Genomic DNA, 23,003 nt, shown 5'->3' with positions numbered 1-23,003 from the left:
GGCTAACTTGAAGAAGTTGAAGGCATCTCTGCAAGAAAGATGTCCAACTTGAAGAAAAGTGATCAATGAGGAAGACTGTGAAGAAATATACTCGCCCATGTATGAAGACTGCCATATGCAGAGGAGTGATCAGCGAATTCAAATTTTGTACACCTCCCTGGAGTATGGGAAATTTGAATCCACTGATACAGTGCGAAACATAGACAAGCCACCAAGTTCCTCAGATGGCTGCCTTTGTATCTGCCTTAGTTGCTCAGCTTAGGCCTTATTGGGAAGATTTCTCCATTGTTTCACTTGAACTCACTGCTAGACAGTCAAAAAGCCAGCCTAAATTGTTTAAAACCCTCCACGACTTTGTGAAAGGCACATTTCTTTTAAAAGTTTCGTGCTTCCACAAATCACCTACCATTTTCATGTTGCACGACAATGTAATTGCATGTCAAACATCCTGTTTTAACTGTGATTTTCTATGCAAATGAAACCAGAGGACATTTGATTACCAGTGTAAGTCCCAAAGTATTACATTTTAAGGGATTCTAAACTCATTATATTAGTAATTTGCATAAAATCTATAATTTCTAAGAACTAGAATTTAGTCAGTGTATTTCAGAATTAATTTTTGAATGTTATGAGGATAGAATAAACAGAGTGATTAGTTGCTATTAAATATGGTAATTACAAAGCAATATATTAAAAGAGTCATCCAATATAAATCTAGTCCAACATCAATCCCTTAACCAACACCATCAAAACAAATTATCTGGTCACTTATCTCTTGCTGTTTGTGGGACTTTGCTGTGCATAAATTGATTGTATTACATTTGCTACATTACAACAGTGACTACACTTCAGAAGTAACTCACTGGCTATAAAGAATGTTGGGATGACCTGAGGTCATGAAAGGTAGTATATAAATGCAAGTTCTTTCTTCCGTTTTCACTCAACTAAAATCTTTCCTTCACCTATTACAAATAGACGATTTGTGTATGGAACAATAAGCCATCTCCAACAGGAAACATCGGTTATGTGCCTTCAGCGATGAGGTGGGTTCTTTGCCTGGCAATGCCCTACTGTCCATATGCCACATTTGTTGCTGATATATCGCCATGCCTCCCTCCACTCCCTGACTAATGCAAGGCATTAATTTCTTGATTGTAGGCACAATGTGCTTCCAATATTAATAGTAGGGGAAGCAAGTCTCTCCCCTGCTCTCCTAAAGTTGTCCCCAATGATTGAATAGCCTGATAACCCTCACTGTCCAGCCTTACATATGAAGAATGACCATGGACGGGAACCAGCATACGAACATACGAATTAAGAGCAGGAGTAAGCCATTCGGCCCCTCGAGCCTGCTCAGCCATTTGATAAGATCATGGCTGATCTGATTGTGACCTCAACCCTACTTTCCCGTCTACCTACGATAACCTTTGACTCCCTTGTTAATCAGGAATCTGTCTAACTCAGCCTTAAAAATATTCAATGACCCTGCCTCCACCCTCTCTGGGGAGGGGAGATCCACAGACTCATGACCCTTAGAGAAAAAAATTCTCCTCATCTCCATCTTAAATGGGAGACTCTTTATTTTTAAACTGTGGCCCTTAGTTCGTCCAAGGAATTGTATTCCAACATAAGTTAGTGCCCACATCAGAACATAGAGAAGAAAGAAGGTTCTCACAATTCTTTGCTCCTGAATTACCATTTACTTTTTCTTGGCTCCCAGGCCTTCTTGATCCTATTCTTCCACAGGTAATATTTTTGTTGGAGATTTTCTGGGGAAAAAGTAATCTGACTTTCCACATAGAATGGATGTTTCCTTGACTCTCCTAAGACTTGTTCATAGTCCCATTTTTCATGGATGGTGTAATTCCTCTCCCCTACAATCTTCTAACCAGTTAAATGAGTAAAAAGAAAATGAAAGATGCTGTTTCAGAATGCAATTTTGTGGGCTTTGAATATTGCAAATGATCAGATACATCATTGGGAGATCAGCAATAGATCTGCTCTCTGTGTTTGTGATAAAATAAAACTGAATGGAAAAATGGCTCCTATTCCATTCATTCACAGAAATCACCCTTGATGGAAATTTCTGAACGATTTGATTGATTGATTGGTTTTGTAATTCTTGCTATTCAGTGAATAAATGTAAGGAATCTTACAACACCACGTTATAGTCCAACAGTTTTATTTAAAAATCACAAGCTTTCGGAGGCTTTCTCCTTCGTCAGGTGAGTGTGGGATTCCATGAAAGGTACCGCATATATAGTCAGAGAACAATGCCTGGTGATTACAGATAATCTTTCCAACTGCCCGTTATCAAGGCAATCAAAGGAATTGAATAGTGTTCATACAGAGAGACATTACATACAGGACTACTGAATATACAAATGGTCAGAACCCAAAGACAGAGAGAGAGAGAGAGAGAGAAACATCCGAAAGGAAGAGAAAGAGAGAGAATGACCAGTTGTATTAAAAACAGATAACTCTTTTTTTCACTGGTGGGGTTACGTGTAGCGTGACATAAACCCAAGATCCCGGTTGAGGCCGTCCTCATCGGTGCGGAACTTGGCTATCAATTTCTGCTCGATGATTTTGCGTTGTCGTGTGTCTCGAAGGCCGCCTTGGAGAACGCTTACCCGAAGATCGGTGGCTGAATGTCCTTGACTGCTGAAGTGTTCCCCGACTGGGAGGGAACCCTTTTGTCTGGCGATTGTTGCGTGGTGTCCGTTCATCCGTTGTCGCAGTGTCTGCATGGTCTCACCAATGTACCATGCTCCGGGGCATCCTTTCCTGCAATGTATGAGGTAGACAACGTTGGCCGAGTCACAGGAGTATCAGGCAACGGAACCCTGTGTGAGAACCTCTCTGGATACGTCGAGGGCATCCTGAAACCCATCGTACAGGGAACCCCCAGCTTCTGTCGCGACACTACAGACTTCCTACAAAAACTCAGTACCCACGGACCAGTTGAACCAGGAACACTTCTCACCACGATGGATGTCTTGGCACTCTACACCAGTATCCCCCACGATGACGGCATCGCTGCAACAGCCTCAGTACTCAACACCAACAACAGCCAATCTCCAGACGCCATCCTACAACTCATCCGCTTCATCCTGGATCACAATGTCTTCACCTTCGACAACCAGTTCTTTACCCAAACACACGGAACAGCCATGGGGAACAAATTCGCACCCCAATACGTCAACATTTTCATGCACAAGTTCGAGCAGGACTTCTTCACTGCACAGGACCTCCAACCAACACTATACACCAGATACATCGATGACATTTTCTTCCTATGGAACAACGGCGAAGAATCACTGAAGAGACTACATGATAACATCAACAAGTTCCATCCCACCATCAAACTCACCATGGACTACTCCTCAGAATCAGGTTCTTTCTTGGACACACGAATCTCCATCAAAGATGGGCACCTCAGCACCTCACTCTACCGCAAGCCCACGGACAACCTCACGATGCTCCACTTTTCCAGCTTCCACCCTAACCACGTCAAAGAGCCCATCCCCTATGGACAGGCCCTGCGAATACACAGGATCTGCTCAGATGAGGAGGAACGCGATGGACACCTACAGACGCTGAAAGACGCCCTCGTAAGAACGGGATATGACGCTCAACTCGTCGATCGACAGTTCCGACGGGCCACAGCGAAAAATTGCATAGACCTCCTCAGAAGACAAACACGGGACGCAACCAACAGAGTACCCTTCGTTGTCCAGTACTTCCCCGGAGCGGAGAAACTACGCCATGTTCTCCGCAGCCTTCAACATGTCATCGATGAAGACGAACACCTCGCTAAGGCCATCCCCATGCCTCCACTACTCACCCTCAAACAGCCACCCAACCTCAAACAGACCATCATTCGCAGCAAATTACCCAGCTTTCAGGAGAACAGTGTCCATGACACCACACAACCCTGCCACGGCAACCTCTGCAAGATATGCCAGATCATCGACACAGATAGCACCATCACACGAGAGGACACCACCCACCAGGTACATGGTTCATACTCCTGTGACTCGGCCAACGTTGTCTACCTCATACGTTGCAGGAAAGGATGCCCCGGAGCATGGTACATTGGCGAGACCATGCAGACACTGCGACAACGGATGAACGTACACCGCGCAACAATCGCCAGACAGGAGGGTTCCCTCCCAGTCAGGGAACACTTCAGCAGTCAAGGACATTCAGCCACCGATCTTCGGGTAAGCGTTCTCCAAGGCGGCGTTCGAGACACACGACAACACAAAATCGTCGAGCAGAAATTGATAGCCAAGTTCCGCACCCATGAGGACGGCCTCAACTGGGATCTTGGGTTCATGTCACGCTACACGTTACCCCACCAGCGAAAAAAGAGTTATCTGTTTTTAATACAACTGGTCATTCTCTCTCTTTCTCTTCCTTTCGGATGTTTCTCTCTCTCTCTCTCTGTCTTTGGGTTCTGACCGTTTGTATATTCAGTAGTCCTGTATGTAATGTCTCTCTGTCTGAACGCTATTCAATTCCTTTGCCTTGATAACAGGCAGTTGGAAAGATTATCTGTAATCACCAGGCATTGTTCTCTGACTATATATGCGGTACCTTTCATGGAATCCCACACTCACCTGACGAAGGAGAAAGCCTCCGAAAGCTTGTGATTTTCAAATAAAACTGTTGGACTATAACCTGGTGTGGTAAGATTCCTGACATTTGTCCACCCCAGTCCATCACCGGCATCTCCACATCATATTCAGTGAATGGCAGTATTTGAAAAAAAATGAGGAATTTGATTGCTCGGATTTTCTGGCTGGCTACTTGTTCCTCATTGGCACTTTTTGACTTATTCACATTTACTCAGTCAGATATTTGATTGGTAACTTTCGAGGTTAGTGGTTATCTGAGACAATCACCATTTTCTTTTGCCCTGCAGACATGTGATGCGTTGAGGCGCAACATCCCCTGAGGTTTAACACTTTTGAAGTGTGATGCCTCTGATGCCACACTTTCAGTCCTGGTGCCTTTGAAAGTCATGAGATGTCTGACACATGCTGGATGCAAGACTTTAAATGATACAGATTGTTAAACACACAATCTCCCAGCCTGTCTTACCATGTAACAAGTTGCATTAGGAGAGCAGTATGGTGCACCTGGTATCCCTGATTGCATTCAGGGACTGGAATATGATATCTAAACATGAAAGCATCCATCTTATGGTTGGCCACTCATGTAGATACTTTCTCAAATCCACTAATTCAAGTCATTCAGTAAGGCAGGTGCTATTGAACTATGTTTTTTTTTCTCTCTTGAGCTTTGTAATTTACCATGCGTTGAGTGCCAGTTGTGTTGAAGACACCTGGGCTGGATTTTCTGCCCAAGTATTGCGAATGACTGAAAATCTAGCCATAAAGTTCAGTGTGAGAGAACGCTTTTAATAATATTGCCCCCTCCATCATAATGAACAACATAACATATCAGTGTTTACAATGGTATGCAAAACAGGGGAGTTTATATAAATAAAAACAAGTATCCAATTCACAGTAACCTGAATGTAATGCTTTTATTTTATTTTGCTTCCAATCTGTCCATATTCAGTTTACGCAGAAAAGTACTGCAGTGATATAACATGCTATCATATTTCAGTGTTTTGAAATCCCAGCACCTTAATGTTTCTCCATTATCAATAATGCAGGGTTGTATTTGTATCTGGATTGCATTACGATTGCATTGCTGTACAATATTACATTAAAATCCATAAGCTGCTGTCAGCTTGTTCAAGAACTAAGTATTAATCCAGGTGTTAGAGCAATATTCTGTTACTATATGTTAAAAATAATTTGCAATTGTAAGAGACACACCACAAATTATATAAGGAAAGTGTCACATTTTAAGAGACCACGTTAATTGAATCCATTCACTTGAGTGGTTGCGTTGTTGTAACTATTTCCTCCTGTCATAAAGCCTTCAGCCTGCATTTTCAGTGTGCTTAATACCAATGTTTCCTATGACGGACTGGGTACCCAGGCCTAACCTATCTATTATCGTGATGAATTGTCGTAGTGTTTATTGAACCTGCTCTCAAAGTTGTGAGTGCTTCAGCCAATCTATAATGTTGTGGTTCATGGTTCTTGGTGCGGGGTGGAAATGGCAGATTGGCCAATGAGCTCCATTTGGACTTTTCTGCCATCTGTCTTATGCCAAAGGTCAATTCTCAGAGTGCTTGAAAGAATCCTTCTGAAATACAGGGAGGATCATACAAGAAGTGTCATTTTTGATGATACAAGAAGTGTCATTTTTATCCTTTTACATCTTCAAATCATCATTCAGTTCTGATAACAGTAATATAATGATATAAAAACAGGTTTCTTTGTTAGTGAACCTCTTTAAGTATCAAGGTATGAGTATCCGGGTCTCCATGTCAGTGAAATGGTTAATAAGAATATATCCCCATTTCAGTGGAAAATTGAGCAAGATTTTTACAAATGGAAAAGCTTGTCAGTATTATCATGGGACAGGATTGATATTACTAAGCTATCAGCCATTCTAAGCTGACCTATATGCACCTAATGAAATCTTAGGAAAATACAATGGCCTTGTTATTTTGGTACTTCCTCCAGCAGCTTAGTGTACCTCAAAACAGAAGGCTTAAAACAGCAGGCCGAATGGGGCTGAGCCTTGCCAGATTTCTTCAACTATTATTTGGCATACAGTTTAAAACTGTTGGCATTATTATCATTACCTCACTCGAATCATAATCAAGTTGGCTCCGGAGTAAATCAGTAACTGACCGGACCAGTAAATACTATTTTGAAGTTTCTGCTGACAGTTCCTTGTGGCGCATTAACTGGCAATCATTCTAAGCGCTGAGTAACTTGGGGAAATGAGGTGTTTTTAAAGTGGAGGATATGTATGCCAGTGAACAAAACCGGTTCTTCTCCATATTCGTCAATTCCATGTGGAATTAGCCCTTCATGTAAAAGCAGTTTAGACACGATGGGGTTAAATTTCCATGGGGTTCTCTCAAACGTCTGCTGTAACTTTGGCGGAAGATCCGTGGAAACCCCTGAGAAACGGCAAAAATGCTGCTGAAGTTATCACCCCACTTCCCCAGAAATTCGACCCAAATGATTCAGTGTATCTCCCCCAAAAAAGGCAGCTGAGAAAAGCTGCCTTTAGGAGCACCATAAAGTAGATTTTTAATTTGTACTCAGGATGTAGACAACACTGCATTTATTGCCCATGCTTTGCTGCCCTGAGAAGGTGGTGGACCATCTTCAGAGGACATTAAGAGTCAACCACAAAGAATGGACTAAAGTCACTTGAGGGCCAAACCAGGTAAGAGTAGCTGGTTCCCTTCCCTGAAGCTTTTATGGTCATTTTTTTCCAGTGTTACCCCATAAGTGACCATGTTTATTGAATTTAGTGTTACAACTTACCATGGTTGGGTTCTGAATTTATGACGTCTGAAATGTTAGCCCATAACCATAACCTCTACACTACCATCCCCACAAAAGCAATAGGTATGTCTCCCTGATGTACACATTTCTTATGTAAGATTGCAGTGCCTTCAATCTCATATATTGGCCCAGAATTTTTTCTCTGTTTCTTTGCCTCTCCCAGGAGATTACGTGGCAGTGGTGGGGGGAGCAGGGGAGGTGGTGGGGTAAGCAAGCGTCTAGTCATGAAGCTCCAGCCAGCATGGTGTGGGCAGGCTTGATGGAACAGGTGGTCTTTTCCTGCTTGTCGAATTCGTATGTTCATATGTATGTATGTTTGTACATTCTTGGGGATGTATCTCTAATAGGATATGATAAGTGACAGAAAATATGCAATTTTTTTCATACATGCAGTGAAAGATTAGTTGATTCATTCAAAAACCTCAACGAAATGCATTTCACAACTGTTCAGTTGTAGAAAATATTGGGATTTAGTTTTCTCTGCATTCTTGAGCACATAATCTAGGTTGACATTTTAGCACAGTACTGAGGGAGTACTGTACTGTCAGAGGTGCTGTCTTTCAGGTGAGATATCAAACTAAAAATCCATTTGCCTGTTCAGGTGAACTAAAGAGACCCATGGCACTTTTGCAAAGAACAGCAGGACAGTTTTCTTGATGTCCTTCCTTCCTTCCATTCCTCTCTTTCTTTCTCTCTATGTACCTTTCTTTCTCTCTCGCTCTATGTTTAGTGCATGGTTAATTCCTATCTGCGCTATTTTAATAAAGCTGTTAACCCATTTTAAAAATGATTAATGACTGAGTCGAGCACATAGAAATTAAACCCCCACAAATGATGATACAAAATGGCACTTGCTGTTGAGCTTGACAGAAGCCAGAGATCATAGCATAGTTGCATTTAAGGAGAAGCTAGATAAGCACATGAGGGAGAAAGGAATAGAAGGGTATCCTGAAAGGGTTAGCGGAAGTAGGGAGGGAGGAGGCTCGTCTGGAGCATAAATGCCGGCATAGACCAGTTGGGCCGAATGGCCTATTTCTGTGCTGTAGTTTTGATGTAACTCGATAACCCATATTTTTGAAATGGGTTTGAATTGGATGCCTTTGGACCAAGCTCTTCCCATTCTTCACTGCACAGGACCTCCAACCAATGCTATACACCAGATACATCGACAACATTTTCTTCCTATGGACTCACGGCGAAGAATCACTGAAGAGACTACACGATAACATCAACAAGTTCCATCCCACCATCAAGCTCACCACGGACTACTCCTCTGAATCGGTTTCTTTCTTGGACACACGAATCTCCATCAAAGACGGGCACCTCAGCACCTCACTCTACCGCAAGCCCACGGACAACCTCACGATGCTCCACTTTTCCAGCTTCCACCCTAACCACGTCAAAGAGGCCATCCCCTATGGACAGGCCCTGCGAATACACAGGATCTGCTCAGACGAGGAGGAACGCGATGGACACCTACAGAAGCTGAAAGACGCCCTCGTAAGAACGGGATATGACGCTCGACTCGTCGATCGACAGTTCCGACGGGCCACAGCGAAAAATCGCATAGACCTCCTCAGAAGACTAACACGGGACGCAACCAACAGAGTACCCTTCGTCGTCCAGTACTTTCCCGGAGCGGAGAAACTACGCCATGTTCTCCGCAACCTTCAACACGTCATCGATGACGACGAACACCTCGCTAAAGCCATCCCCACACCTCCACTACTCGCCTTCAAACAGCCACCCAACCTCAAACAGACCATCGTTCGCAGCAAGATACCCAGCTTTCAGGAGAACAGCGTCCACGACACCACACAACCCTGCCACGGCAACCTCTGCAAGACATGCCAGATCATCGACACATATACCACCATCACACGAGAGGACACCACCCACCAGGTACATGGTTCATACTCCTGTGACTCGGCCAACGTTCTCTACCTCATGCGTTGCAGGAAAGGATGCCCCGGAGCATGGTACATTGGCGAGACCATGCAGACACTTCGACAGCGGATGAACGGACACCGCGCAACAATCGCCAGACAGGAGGGTTCCCTCCCAGTCGGGGAACACTTCAGCAGTCAAGGACATTCAGCCACCGATCTTCGGGTAAGCATTCTCCAAGGCGGCCTTCGAGACACATGACAATGCAAAATCGTCGAACAGAAATTGATAGCCAAGTTCTGCACCCATGAGGACGGCCTCAACCGGGATCTTGGGTTCATGTCACGCTACACGTAACCCCACCAGCGAAAAAAAGTTATCTGTTTTTAATACAACGGGTCATTCTCTCTCTTTCTCTTCCTTTCAGATGTTTTTTTCTCTCTCTCTCTCTCTCTATCTTTTGTTCTGGCTGTTTGTATATTCGGTGGTCCTGTATGAAACATCTCTCTGTCTGAACACTTTGATTGCCTTTACAACGGGCAGTTGGAAAGATTATCTGTAATCACCAGGTATTGTTCTCTGACTATAAATGCGGTAACCTTCAAGGAATCCCACGCTTCACCTGACGAAGGAGAAAGCCTCCGAAAGCTTGTGATTTTCAAATAAAACTGTTGGACTATAACCTGGTGTTGTAAGATTCCTTACATATGTCAAAAAACAGATGCACACTACCCAAACCTAGAGTTAGCCATATTAGAGGAATTGAAAGGATAAAAGGAACAAAACTTAGACTTCAGAGTGTGACCTCATTTTATTGGATGGCAGCAACTGGTATTACTAAATTTAGATTATGCACCCAGAGAAGGAACAAGTAACAATACCAGAATCAATTTCACAGGGCTTTATTTTCTTGGACATTTACTAATGGTTGGTTGCCTCCCTCAAGAGACTCAGGAGACAGCTGTGGCTCAGTGGAACACTCTTACCTCTGAATCAGAAGGTTGTGGGTTCAAGTCCCACGCCAGAGACTTAAGCACAAAATCTAGGCTGACACTCCAGTGCAGTACTGAGGGAGTGCTGCACTGTCGGAGGTGCCGTCTTTCAGATGAGACATTAAACCGAGGCCTCGTCTGCTCTCTTAGGTGGACGTAAAAGATCCCTTGGCACTATTTCGAAGAATAGCTGCGGAGTTCTCCCCGGTGCCCTGAACAATATTTATCCCTCAAACAACGTCACTAAAACAAATTATCTGGTCATGATCACTTTGCTGTTTGTGGGACCTTGCTGTGCGCAAATTGGCTGCCCTGTTTCCTCCATTACAACAGTGACTACACTTCAAAAGTATTTCATTGGCTGTGAAGCTGAGGTTGTGGAAGGCGCTATATAAATGCAAGTTCTTTCTTTCTTTTATTGTGTTTGTCCTTGAGTGAACTGAGTTACATGGTAATGTAAAGTCAGCTCATTATAATATTGGAATGTTGCTCCCAGCGTGTACCACATGATACGCTGATGCTGCCTACATACTTGAAGCATCTTCTGGGGGTGGGAAGGGGAAGGAAACTGGAGCAAAATTGGCCTTTTGAGGTCCTGTGTTCCACATAAAAGTAAGCTGGGTGGCCCTTTTGCAAGGTCAGAGGCACCCAGGGAAAAACATTTTTACCATTTTCTAAAGGACTAGGCCACAATGACCCTCCTACAAATGATTTTAATATTACCTACCTTTTCGTCCAAAAGTCACAAGTCAGCCTGAGTCTCACCTGGGGCCATCACTTTCACTCATTCCAGAATCTATGAATGAAAGATCGTTTTCTGTCACAAGCTCAGTCCAGCCATACATGATGCTAGGTCTTCATCACTCTAGAAAGGCAACTGCTTACATTTCATCATCCAGTGCTTCAAAGTCTGCGTTTGGCCACCAATCACTGTTCTTATGTTTCTGACAATGGAAAGCATGACAGTGCTTCCAATTGAGTGATCTGATGCTGTAGGTAGCAGTGTGGAACAGTGGGGATTGATTGTTGTATCCCTTTTATCTTCTGAACATCAAACTGTTTTACACAGATACCTATAAATTCTAGTTTTGTTTAAATGATGACAAAATGCAACCCAAATTCAGCAAGATTTACACCATTATAGATGAGATTGGTGTGGAAAAGGGTTTTGTCTTTGATAGATGTTGAAATTCTGTACATCTTTCCAGAGAAGACTAGGGATATGGGGCAGAAAGCGTTATGAACGAGGAAAACAGTGAGTCCCCATATTTGTCTGCTCCCTGTTGATTTGGGGCAGCACGAAGAGTTGTCCGCAGCTGTTTTATTGTGTAAGAACTTGCAAACATTGATGAGAATGACACAGAGCACTGTGAGGTGCTTCCTTGCTTGGGGTCATTGGATGTGCTGGCAGACTGCTCTTGCAGGCTTACAGTAAGGGAAGAGGAACATTTGTTAGATTGGTGGATCCAAACAGAGTTTGCTTTGCAATATTGCTGCGTTTTGGGTTTGTGTGTATGCTTTTCTGTCAATGAGTGAGTAAGGGACAAGACATAACAACAGCAGAATGGCACTAACCCTGGGGAAAGCCTTTGACTTCACCTTTTTCGACTTTCTCAATGCTCATAAAGAAGGTAAGGATATCCAGGAGACATCCTCAACTGGAGTCAAGGACTTGTAATTTCTGGGCCCTCTTCTACTTTGAGTCTGTTCCCTTTTATTATCATGTCCCATCATGTCTTGCAAGCAGAGTAGTCTTGAGATATTCTAGGGCCTCGGAGGGCGCGGCAGCGATGAAAATGCAACAGGGCACCAGAATTTGGGGCAGGATTCGGTTCCTCCAGGTATCCACCTCTTTGTTTGATGACAATAAGTGGGGGCAGGCACCTTTTGTGCCCCTCCCTCCTGGTGACATCACTGGAAGAGGCGGGATTGATGGGGTGACACCAGCTGTCCTAAAGCCTGCCAGTTCTGCCTCAGTTGCTCCCAACCCACAGTTTGTCTGATGGAAGCAGAGCCCAGCACCTTCGTAAATGTTGGTTTCCCGCGGTAAATTTACATTCTGGACCTTTTCAGCCCTTTTACATCAGCCAGCTCAGGTATGCAGTGGAAAGGTGCCACAGTGAAGTTCCCCCCCCCCCCAACCACCCCCCCCGCCCCGGATTGGGATGAATGCCTCATTTGAGCTGATGTGGTGCAGGTGTCCGCAAGGCAGATTAACCTGAGCCTTGGATTACCGATAGGATCAGAGATGTAGATGGTGGGCAGACAGAAGTTTCACTCTGCCCCACATCTGTGTCCTCAAGGCCTCCTCAGAAACATCTCATCCTGCTATGGTTAACAAGCACACACCATGACCAATCTGCAGCTGTTGATCATGTATCACGTGACCAGGGTGTATTGGGAGGATATTCTGTGTGAAGCTCCATTAAGATAAAAGGAAGTCAGACCAATAGAAAGGGTCGAGATGTTATCCTTTATGCATTGGTCAATTTTGCTGAACACATGCTGGTGACTTGTCATTTCTAATTAATTCATGTATAAGCCCTAATTTTCCATCCAGAGGAACAATGGAGCTGAACTGACCCAATAAACAGTGTCACCTGCAGCACAGAGGTGGCTCTGGCCCAATTTTCTGATAGGGGTATTCCCCCTTCCCCCTCCCCCCCACTCCACAATTTGACCAGACTAAAGGCAGGGGAAAGGCTTGTCCTTAGAGCTTCACCTGTAGTATACATGGCTGGGATTTAGAAAATCCAGTGAGAGAACAGCACTTAAAGGGCCGCAGCTGGCCATTAAAAGTTAAGTTGCAGTGGAAAGAGAAAAGTGGAGCAATGTAGCACAATGGAGGCACGTGGGCAACACTGCTCACTTTCCGCCTGAAGAGTTGGAAGTCCTGCTGCAAGAAGCATGAAAGGAGAGTGATCCAGTGAAGACCACCCCAGTAAAAGCACAGGTGCAAGCTGCATTGAAGGAAGGTACCAACCTAGTCCCTGCAGTCACCCAGGTCCCTTGCTGCAAATGAGGAGGGAGTTGGTGGGTATCAGGAGGAAGATACTAGTAAGTGTGCTCCTCTGTTGCAATTATTGTGAGGCTTTATCAAGGATGGCACATACTTATGATGGGAGCATCTATACCCTCTGGGAGATACCATTTCAAGCACTGTACATAACCATTGCCCTTTTTTACAGACTCTTTCATTGCCCTAAAGCTGCATGGCACACTTCTATTGCAAGTAAAGGTGGTGGATATGGGGACAGCAATTAGATGCTAAGGTTTCCAGCCCACGGCCCCCCTCCATTGTTAGGAGGTTTCTCTGTGGGGTCATCAGCCATGGACATGGAGATTATCTCTGGTCGCTAAGAAATAATTCCCTCCCAGTGTTTCTTCTCCATCTAAACGTGCAGCCACAATTAACTACTTATTGATAACATCATAGCTTCTTTCTGAATAGTAGGCATTGATATGCATAATGATATTTCTGTGGCCAGATATCAATTTCATCACTTTCTTGATTCTGATTTGGTTTGATTTTTTTTCCTTTATGCTCGTTTTAGGTTCCAAGTTCACAGCTAGTCTCATTAATTTATCTCATTAATAGAATACAAATCCTTTATTTGCATGTAGACCTTAGGGCTGGCATGAAGAACTACATGGGTGCCATGTGTGACACCTTGCACACAAGGGAATCATACAAACTTGTGAATTTTACCTGATGCCTACTTTGCACGGTGATCAGTGAAGGTGTTGCCCTAAACAGTATCTGCCACTTGCTTGATACAGGTGTAAGCTGCCGATTGCCTGATTTAACAACGCAGCCAGGCCGGAGTACTGGATGTGCCCATCTAAAATAAGCAAGTAGCGTTTAGTGGGCTGTCCCCTCACCTGCAGATTGGAATTAAGGCAAGGGATGTAATTTGAACAAATATCTAATTTTGAATCAGGTCGTCACTGGTAGCACAGCTCTCTTATTCCTAAAATTGTCTATCAGAAAATCACACATGGCTGACCTTCCGTCGCATCCTGAGAGGTTCCGTGCTCCCTGCCCCTGATATTTCTTTGCCTTTTTCGTAAGGAAAGGATCATGTTAGAGCCACTACGTGTCACTTCTCCATAATTTGGCCACTTGTGGAAGGTTCTTCTTTACATATGCCTAAAATTGTGTGAGAATGCCTGTTTAAATTATATGGGAATATCTCCTGAAGTTCCACTAATACTTTTAAACACTAAAGTAGAAAGGAAGTATTGTATTATTCAACAAGTAGATTGACCGCTCCACTTGCCAATCTTATGTCTGACTGTAAAAACTGATCATACTATTATACTGAATTAGGGCCAATTTGGAAGCATTTTCAGTTGGATACCCTTACTCGCTTTGAAATCTGAGCAGATCTTATCCATATATATATAGAAACTTCATAAAGATCACGGGTATACAGAATATTTAGTGAAAGGAAGAAAGTTTCCAGATGCTTTACTGACCTTCTTTATTGCATTCTATTTCCATTAAGACGATTAAATAAGCATTTGGAGTTATTTAGTGTTGACTTCCTGGAATAAATGGGAAGTGCGGTGAAGCTAGCAACGCAAGAAGTCTAGAAATAGCATGAGCTCACGCTGTTCGATCTTTGGATGACACTTCCCTTAAAGCGAATACCATGCAGAGAAGCCTTTCAAATGGCTTAACTTTTACTTAACCTTTGGAAATGTATTCATTGCAGTGATATCGCTCATCGAAGATGGAACTAATGAATATAACTGCCTTATTTTGTTCTTCTGTGACTTCAATTAGCTATCATGACTCAATGGGATGGTAATAATGCAAAACTCAGGTATTATTTCCAATTATCTTTCTCTGTGTTTTTGCAATAAGACGAATCGAACCTGCAACCAGATATTACGGGTGAACCCCATTCTACCATTCACTGTGACCACTGTCGAAGGCAGCCGTGTGAGGTTCCCCTCCATGTCTCATTTTTATTTGGAAAATGCTTTTCCTGAGGCATGTCATCTGGCAGCCAGCCCAGCTGAGAAATGGCAAAACTCATAACAAACATTCTAGGGTAATATGAACATCATTATCACGCTGCTTGAATTCATGCCAGAACTCTGGTATCGCCAGAGTCACTGAGGAAATCACTGAAAGGTACGTTTTTTTTTTCAAATGCGTTCGATTTAACTATATTGATGTTTTATTCCTGCAAACAGCAAGTGCAGCTTCTGGTGCTAAAGTTGCACTCGCAGTTTCTCAGGACTTCACAAGGGGCAAAGATTACACTGCAGATTTAATCCTTACAAGTGGTTGACATCAGCAGATGTCATCTGCATGTCAATTTGAAATGCTGCCAATATCGTGATACTCTGAACAGTTTTAGTTTGCTGATTGGAAGTGGACCACTCTAAGTATCCAAGGCAAAGGGAGGTGAACTTTCTTTTCATTCCTTATTTGCAAATAGCCGATCAAGATTTTTTTAATAGGACATTTTTCACAGCAGAATGTGGGGGATTTTTTTACTCCTGGAATAGTGTAGTTTAAAAATGGCATCGTCAGTGGTCACCTTCACTGTAGAATGTCTCTCCTAACATTTTGAGGTAAGCAACTCTGTTGCAGACAACAGTAGGAAGAAACACCAAAATGATACAGGGGCTTCTGTAGATGTAACAGAGAGAAAGAAGGAACTTGCATTTATCATAGAATCATAGAAATTTACGGCACAGTAGAAGGCCATTCGGCCCATCATATCCGTGCCGGCCGAAAAAGAGCTATCCAGCCTAATCCCTATTTAGTGCTTTTGACATCTTCATGGCGGTCCAAAGCGCTTTACAGACAATGAAGTCATTTTGCAGTGTAGACACTGTTGTAATGTAGGGGAACGCGGCAGCTAGTTTTCCATCTATTAATGGGCGAAAGAAAAAAACTGGAACATGAACACGTGCTGGGCAATTTTTGGTAGGCGAGCTGGTGCCTCGTTTATAAAGAGCACGGGACTGGGTCATCAAGGATGAGTTTAGACCGCCCAAGAGGATTTGCAGAATTCGCAGCCACCTAGCTGAGATTGTCTTATTGCAACATAAACAGCTTGCACATGTGAGTCACCATAATATCACAACATAATGAAACCTGACATTGTGGCGACATGTTGTAATGTTACCAACAATGTTCCTTTTGTGACTTTTGCAACTGGCAGTGCAGTATAGGCTGCATGGTTCATTGTTTAGTTTTCTGGAGCTACACAGAAGGAAGCAGGCATATTTCTAAATTGCATGTACTTGTACAGCACTGCCAAGGTCAACGCATGGAAACAGTGACATTTCTTGCGAAAAGCAGTGACAGATTGCAAATCCTTTGAAATTAATTGAACAGAGAGCTGCAAGAGTTCCGTGAGACCCGTAATTATGTTTTTACAAAATGTATGAATAGAACTCCAATTTGAATAATACTTGATATGTATGCTAGTATGTTTTCATAAAGAACCCTTTTTCTTTTAATTTGTATTCAAAATGTTCTTTGTTGTCTGTGGACGCAGTGTTAGTGTTGTGAATATTAATGATTGATTTTGGTCGAAATTCCTTAGCGCCCCAAGCAGAGCCCGATTCTGGCTGGGTGCAGCGACAGCACGCCAGAACGGAGAGGCCCAAAGACCGAAGTAAATTCATCCTTGGGCCTCATCAGAATAACTCAGGCAAGCCGCGGGCACCAATTAGGTGCCCGGACGCAGCTCGTCTGTTGAGGCCTTAAGAATTTCAGCCAAGGCCCATGTACAAGTCCGGGAGGGAGGGTGGGAGATCGGGAAGGAGGGGAGGGGAGCGAGGGCGGGGCGGTAGAAGGCTGTAGTTGTTTTATGGAGCCTGGAGGAGCACTCTTGATCCGCCCGACTCCACAAAAAACAAAATTTTGGACATTTTTTAGAATTGTTTTGAGCCGTCTCCAGCGGTCCCTTTAAGGCCTTATTTCAATATGGCCAGGATCACCTAACCAATTTTTGTTGTGGCCCGAACTCACGTGGAGATCAGACGCAGACCCCTACAACTGCTGAACTGGTTATTGTTGCGCCCATTCTGGGCCCATAAAATGGTAGACTTTTATCATTGATGACTTTCAGTTGCTGTGCTGCACAGTCTTCATAAAATGTCAACCCATGAGCTGAACCAAAGTCTCAGAACTGAAAAGCACCATACCCTAACACATCGCACCGAGTTGTCCTTGAATATAATGCTTGCTTTGTTTTGTCAAACTATGGATGAAATCTTCCCAAATCCCACCCCACCGGTGGAGCCTTGTATGCAATGGGATGGAAGATTGCAGGTGGTGCACCTGCCATGTTTCAATAAGATGTCTGCTGTGTGCAAGGCCCTAATGGTGCACAGGTTTTTTTCATAAATTCCACCCTATTAGTCAGGAACCTGTCAATCTCAATCAGCCAACTTATGATAAATCCAAACCTCATTACTGCAAACTTATTCAAGTAACAATATCCACGGCTGTTACTAGTTTTATTATAAATTCATTTTATCACACTTTGACCTCAAGTGATAATGATGGAAGTTTGTAATAAGGACATTGGTTATAATACAGTATGGCTGCATAATAAAAGGTTAGTACCATAAAATGATTCACTGTACTATTTATACTTAGATTTTTATGTAGTTTTTGCACTGATAGAGCAATTGATAATTTACTATAGCAGTACTGTAGCTTTATGCTAAAGATGTTTAAGTAAAATTATATGCACAGGTCTTTGTGGTTTAGGGTAATTATAGCTTTGTAAGAAAAATTGATTCAGTCCCTTTATTAATTTCATACCTCCTGTCCCTCCCCACCAATAAACCACGTTAGTTCATCTTCTCCTGTTCCCTCACATTATTCTCTGCCTTCCACTCAGAAATATGATAACCCGGCGACAGATATACTCGCAACTGCTCCAAACACTGCTCATGAGTTTCTTTGGGACAAGTACAATAATGGCCCTTTCTGCTTTCCCTTCCTTCACGTGCACTGCTACTCAATGTTCTCCATTAATTCGGGAGAAGCAGTTGCGAATTGGAAGATAACAAATGTTATCCTGATGTGGGTTAAGTTTTCAGAGACTGCTGCAGATCGAAGATTTGGGCATGGAGGCTAGCATGCCCGATTTGCAGCGTTCTGGAGTTTCTGGTCATTAAAATGAATGATGGAAAAAATTGGGGCCACTGTAAATTGGGCATGCTGACCTCTGCAGCCAAGTCTTCAATATGTGCTCCTGTTGAGTGCGAATCTGTGCCAAGAGAGGAGTCTCTGAAAATTTACCTCTATGTGCCAGTTAGCCTAACATCTATGGCTGGAGAAAATGCTAGAAAGCAGGTGATGGGTTGTTACCAGTATTCATCTAAGGACTACAGAGGCCAAAATGAATAGCCAGCGTGGATTTAGAAGCAACAGGTCATGCCACACAAACCTACTTTAATTACAGACAACCAATTTAGTGAACAAGGTTTATGCAGTGGATATAACTTACTTAAATTTTCAGCGGGCATTTGATATAGTTCCAGCTGTGAGACTTTTAAAGACGATCATGATGCATGGAACTAATGGCAAATTAGCTAGCTAGATTTTAACTGGCTTGGTCGCAGGAAGCAAAAGGTGATGATAAATGGGAGAAAAACCTCTGTGTGGAGGCAATGACTGGCAGAGTTCTGCTGGGATCTGTTCTGCTTATTCTGTTTACACTATTCATTAATAACACTGAAGAGGGTATTCCTATTAATTCAAAATTTATTGAAGGCACCAATTACTAGGCTAGTCAATGAGAATGAAAAGATTGACAACATTAAATGGATCAATGAAGCAAATGTGTTAAAGAAGGCTGATTGGTCATAACGTGGGAGAAATATATGGTAATATACACTGACGAAGGAAAATCAAATGTGTCAAAATGAAGAGATGTGTCTATTAGCAAAGGCATGATAGGATCTGTCTGTGACTGCTAACCTTTTACTGAAAGTTCCCAGTCATGTAACACTGTTCTAACCAAGGCTCATCATGTACTATAATGCATCTCACGGGCATTTGATTACAAACTGAACCAAATTGTTCTAACCTTGTAAAGATTTTTGTTGTGAATCTAATTGGAATACAAAGGCTGATTCCCGTGCTCCCAGCAGGGGTGCCTGCAATTTCTATGCGGGTTCTCTAGCTGTGAAGATTGGAAGAACCCCACCAATAAACAGCATGAAAGGCCGTTTTTAGCCATTAATGCCATTTCTAAGGGAGTTTCGCCGATCTTCCATCAAAGTTACAGCAGGCGATCAGGATAACCCCAAAGAAATTCAGGGCCAGAGAGTCCATCATGATTGCACAGCATGTGATTACTTTTGATGAGTGGGAAATAGTGGGGTTTTGCACCCCGATTTCCTGCGTTGCACACCTTGCAATTGATGCTCCCCGCTGGGTCTTTGTCAAGTTTGTAAATTGCACATATTAGCAGTTGGAGAAGAACTGACAGCAGGAAACTATCATTTGAAACAGGCCAGAGCTTCATTGTAATATTAAAATTGAGGCTGTGTGACTTCAATTTTGACATGCTCTCAATTTCCCAATGTCCCGGCGTGCATTACACACAGCACTCTTGATGGCCATATATATTGGGCACAGTGTTGCTAGGTATTGGGCTGGATACACATTTTATTTTATAACTACAGTTCTATACATCAAGGCACAGTCCAATGTTCAAGATCTTCTCGGGGCCAGCATCTGAAGTGCCTCTATAAAAATGGTGGTCCTAGTAGAACATGTAGAAACAGAAGTGTCCAGAGTCCATTTTCCATGGAAGATTCAACAAAGTCTGTTCATCATGGCTGCATCGTCAACAGTAGAATCCATGAAAAAAAATCAGTTCCCCTGAACCTCTGCCTCATCTTTTGTCTCTTGCACTTAAGCCGGCACATACACTTCTTTCTTCACTTAGCTCTCGTGTCGACAAGGATCTCACGATCCTCGAACCGAACAGAAGTGAGATTAAAGGGGCCTAACAAAAGGTTCAGTGAATAATTTTAAGACTGTTTCTAAACAGTTTCTCTTCATTTTTTTCATGTGTGCGCTGCCACTCAGGTTCTCAGCAGACTTTCTGCCAGTTACTTTACTGATTGTTTTTGTTTCATACAGCTCCATTGGTGCCACCAATGGGTTTCTTAATAGGAATCCTCATATATCTGAGTTTGTTTGGAGGAAAGAGGACTAATGGAGGGATGCCAGGCAGGTTAGGCTGCACCAGAGGTGGTATGTGCCTACACACCAGTTACCCTCACATCTGCATCTACAGACAAAGGCACACATAGAATCATAGAAAGGTCACAGCATGGAAGGCAGCCATTCGGTCCATCGAGTCTGTGCCGGCTCTATGCAAGTGCAATCCAGCTAGTCACACTTCCCCGCCCTATCCCGTAGCCCTGCAAATTTTTTCATTTCGAGTACTTATCCAGTTCCCTTTTGAAGACCATGATTGAACCTGCCTCCACCACTCCCTCAGGCAGTGCATTCTAGATCATAAACACTGGCTGTGTAAAAAAGTTTTTCCTCATGTCACCTTTGGTTCTTTTGCCAATCACCTGTATCTATGTCATTTTGTTTCTTTTTTTTTATTCGTTCATGGGATGTGGGCGTCGCTGGCGAGGCCGGCATTTATTGCCTATCCCTAATTGCCCTTGAGAAGGTGGTGTGAACCGCCTTCTTGAACCGCTGCAGTCTGTGTGGTGAAGGTTTTCCCACAGTGCTTGACCCTTCCGCCATTGGGAACAGTTTCTCTCTTTCTACTCTGTCTAGACCCTACATGATTTTGTATACCTCTATCAAATCTCCTCTCAACCTTCTCTGTTCCAAGGAGAACAACCCCAGCTTCTCCAGTCTATCCACGTAACTAAAGTCCCTCATCCCTGGAATCATTCTAGTAAATCTCTCCTGCACCATCTCAAAGGACTTCACATCGTTCCTATACTCCAGCTGTGGCCGAACCAGTGTTTTATAAAGGTTCATCATGACTTACTTGCATTTGTACTCTATGCCTCTATTTATAAAGCTCAGGATCCCGTATGCTTTTTAAACCATTTCTCAACCTGCCCTGCCACCTTCAACGATTTGTGTACATATACCCCCAGATCTCTCTGTTCCTGTACCCCTTTTAGAAGTGTGTCCTTTAGTTTATATTGCCCCTCCTCATTTTTCCTACCAAAATGTATCACCTCGCATTTTTCTGCGTTAAATTTCATCTGTCATGTGTCCGCCCGTGCCAACAGCCTGTTTATATCCTCTTGAAGTCTACCACTATCCTCCTCACTGTTCACTACGTACCTCGCTTTGACAGAAGATTGGCACATGCAGAGGCTTCAGTTCTCAAGGGCATGCTGTGGCAGTAAGACAGATGGCACAAAATGGATGTAGGAAAGTTTGATTAACCACGATGCTGGTTAGCTCTTCAGAAGCATCTTGCTCACTTAATGTCATGCTTTCGGTGGTACTGCATGAAAGAAGGTGCGCTAGAGTGATCAACAGCCAGCATAGCCTGATAGGCCGCATCCACAAAGTTGCCACTAACTATATCCGTAGGCCTGGGCACAACCATAGGGAGCTGCTTTCGCAGCCTCCAGGTTGGCAGAGAGCCCGAGGCAGAGCTGTGAAATCTGTTACATGGACACCTGCAACCAACATGTACCATAGAGGCTAGCCCATCCAGTGACAGTAGCAGTCAGTTATAGGGGCAAAGCTGCCTGCACTTCCTTCCAGACATGCAGATCTATGAAGATGGTGCTGTAGAGCGGCAAATAGGGTCACCCTCTTTCATCACCATCTTCATTTCAGTAGCCATTAAACAAAGGATTGGGTGCCTGCAGACTCTTCCCTCCATATTGGATTTCCTTTTCTTTAACTTTTGCCTGTCACTTTTGAGCCTTCTCCTCCTTCAGCCTTGGCCAAGGCTGCCATAGGAGGACCGAAGACCTTGCAAAGGTTGCCAAATAGCTTTTGAGCCTTTCCAAAGGTTTAAAGACTTTGGTCCTCCTAATCTATCACTTTCCTTTAATTGTTCACATTCCTCTACATCCTCCATCAACTCCGGCTCCGTATTCCTTCTCAAATACCATGTTTCTCTGACTCTGCCTTTCTGTGCAGCTCCCTCTCCCTTCACCCAAAAATGGATGGCAGCACCTTCAGCTGCCTCAGTCCTACTCTCTGAAGCTTCCTTCCTAAACCTCTCCACCCTCTCTAAAGCTTTCTTCACCTTTGAAAACCTACTCAAAATCCATAGGGGAAATTTTAACTGGTGGGAAACCAGTGGGACGTGTGGACTGCCCACCCGACTGATGCATTGGGAAGCCCGGCCCATTTTAATGGCCAGGCCTCTTTAACATCCCGCCGACCAGCTGCCCACCTGAAACAGGTGTCCAAAGGCACTTCGCCGGCTTTGGGCCTACAAAGATCAGTCGGCCCGGAGGCCGCCTGTCCAGCAGTCTGGTAAGTCGATCTAACCAATTGGGCACCACTTTGCATATATTTATGAGGCTCCCACCTGAGTCAGGCAGGCGCCTCAGCCACCCAAAAAAGCAACGGCGTTAAAATAGCTGTGGGAAGGTAAGTGTATTTGGGAGTATATTGTAACTCCCATTCCTCCAATCCTTTGGTCACCTCTCCTTTTCCTGGCTCAGC

The sequence above is a fragment of the Heptranchias perlo genome, chromosome 18, assembly GCF_035084215.1.
Source record: "Heptranchias perlo isolate sHepPer1 chromosome 18, sHepPer1.hap1, whole genome shotgun sequence".
NCBI lineage: Eukaryota > Metazoa > Chordata > Chondrichthyes > Hexanchiformes > Hexanchidae > Heptranchias > Heptranchias perlo.
This window is presented reverse-complemented; position numbering follows the sequence as displayed.